This window comes from Xylocopa sonorina, unplaced genomic scaffold, assembly GCF_050948175.1.
Source record: "Xylocopa sonorina isolate GNS202 unplaced genomic scaffold, iyXylSono1_principal scaffold0098, whole genome shotgun sequence".
Lineage (NCBI taxonomy): Eukaryota > Metazoa > Arthropoda > Insecta > Hymenoptera > Apidae > Xylocopa > Xylocopa sonorina.
This window is the reverse complement of record NW_027490169.1, coordinates 349,126-351,918: the sequence shown is the minus strand read 5'-3', so window position 1 is coordinate 351,918 and position 2,793 is coordinate 349,126.

The window sequence follows — 2,793 nt, the reverse complement described above, 5'->3', positions numbered from 1 at the left end:
AATATTATATCTTATCATGAAACATAGAAATGCGATGCGATATCTCGTTTTAAGAAGCATTAGAATACTACTGAGTCGATACGGAGACATCTGCGAACGCTATTTCCTGGCATCGAAGTATCGCATTTACATTCTTTTGAAGTGAATACGAGGTATACATAACATTGCACAATGAACATTATATCTTATCGTGATACATATAAATGAGAAGCGATATCGCTATTTAAGCGGCATTAGAACACTATTACTTCGATACCTAGATATCTGCAAACGCTGCTTCCTAGCAAGGAAGTGTCGCATCTACATTCCATTGAAGTGAATACGAGGTATACATGACACTCCGCAATGAATATTATATCTTATCATGAAACATAGAAATGAGATGCGATATCGCTATTTAAGAAGCAATAGATCTCTATTGCCTCAATACGTAGACATCTGCCAACGCTATTTCCTAGCAAGGCAGTGTCGCATTTACATTCTCCTGAAGTGAGTACGAGGTATACATAACACTGCACAATGAATATTATATCTTATCATGAAACATAGAAATGAGATGCCTAATCGCGATTTTAAAAGCATTAGGACTCTATTGCTATGATACATAGGCATCTGCAAACGCTATTTGCTAGCAAGGAAGTGACGCATTATCATTCTTTTGAAGAGAATACGAGGTATGCATAACATTGCACAATGAATATTGTATCTTATCGTGATACATATAAATGAGATGCGATATCGCGATTTAAGCGGCATTAGAACACTATTGCTTCGATACCTAGATATCTGCAACCGCTGCTTCCTAGCAAGGAAGTGTCGCATCTACATTCCTTTGAAGTGAATACGAGGTATACATGACACTCCGCAATGAATATTATATCTTATCATGAAACATAGAAATGTGATGCGATATCGCTATTTAAGAAGCAATAGATCTCTATTGCTTCAATCCGTAGACATCTGCCAACGCTATTTCCTAACAAGGAAGTCTCGCATTTACATTCTCCTGAAGTGAGTACGTGGTAGACATAACACTGCACAATGAATATTATATCTTATCATGAAACATAGAAATGAGATGCCTAATCGCGATTTTAAAAGCATTAGAACTCTATTGCTATGATACATAGGCATCTGCAAACGCTATTTCCTAGCAAGGAAGTGACGCATTATCATTCTTTTGAAGTGAATACGAGGTATACATAACATTGCACAATGAATATTGTATCTTATCGTGATACATATAAATGAGATGCGATATCGCGATTTAAGCGGCATTAGAACACTATTGCTTCGATACCTAGATATCTGTAACCGCTGCTTCCTAGCAAGGAAGTGTCGCATCTACATTCCTTTGAAGTGAATACGAGGTATACATGACACTCCGCAATGAATATTATATCTTATCATGAAACATAGAAATGAGATGCGATATCACTATTTAAGAAGCAATAGATCTCTATTGCTTCAATACGTAGACATCTGCCAACGCTATTTCCTAGCAAGGAAGTGTCGCATTTACATTCTCCTGAAGTGAGTACGAGGTATACATAACACTGCACAATGAATATTATATCTTATCATGAAACATAGAAATGAGATGCCTAATCGCGATTTTAAAAGCATTAGAACTCTATTGCTATGATACATAGGCATCTGCAAACGCTATTTCCTAGCAAGGAAGTGACGCATTATCATTCTTTTGAAGTGAATACGAGGTATACATAACACTGCACAATGAATATTTTATCTTATCATGAAACATAGAAATGAGATGCGATATCGCGATTTAAGCAGCATTAGAACTCTATTTCTTCGATACGTAGACATGTGCAAACGCTACTTCCTAGCAAGGAAGTGTCGCATTTACATTCTTTTGAAGTGAATACCAGGTATACATATAACTGCGCAATGAATATTGTATCTTATCATGAAACATAGAAACGAGATGCGATATGACGATGTGAGAAGCGTTGGAACTCTATTGCTTCGATACGTATACATCTGCAAAGGCTATTTCCTAGCAAGGAAGTGTCGCATTTACATTCTTTTGAAGTGAATACGAGCTATACGTATAACTGCGCAATGAATATTGTATCTTATCATGAAACATAGGAATGAGATGCGATATCGCGATTTAAGCAGCATTAGAACTCTATTTCTTCGATACGTAGACAACTGCAAACGCTACTTCCTAGTAAGGAAATGTCACATTTACATTCATTTGAAGTGAATACGAGGTATACACAACACTCCACAATGAATATTATATCTTATCATGAAGCATAGAAATGAGGAGCGATTTCGCGTTTAAAGAAGCATTAGAACTCTATTGCTTCGATACGTAAACATCTGCTGACGCTATTACCTAGGAAGGAAGCGCCGCATTTACAATCTATTGAAGTGAATACGAGGTATACATAACACTCCAGAATGAATATTATATCTTATCATGAAACATAGAAACGAGATGCGATATTACGATATAAGAAGCACTAGAACCCTATTACTTCGATACGCAGACATCTGCAAACGCTATTTCCAAGTACGGAAGTGTCGCATTTACATTCTTTTGAAGTGAACACGAAGTATACAAGACACTCCGCAATGAATATTATATCTTCTCATAAAACACAGAAATGAGATGCGATATCTCGTTTTAAGATGCATTAGAACTCTGTTGCTTCGATACGTATACATCTGCCATCTCTATTTCCTAGCAAGGAAGTGTCGCATTTACATTCTTTAGAAGTGAATCCGAAGTATACATGACATTCCGCGATGAATATTATA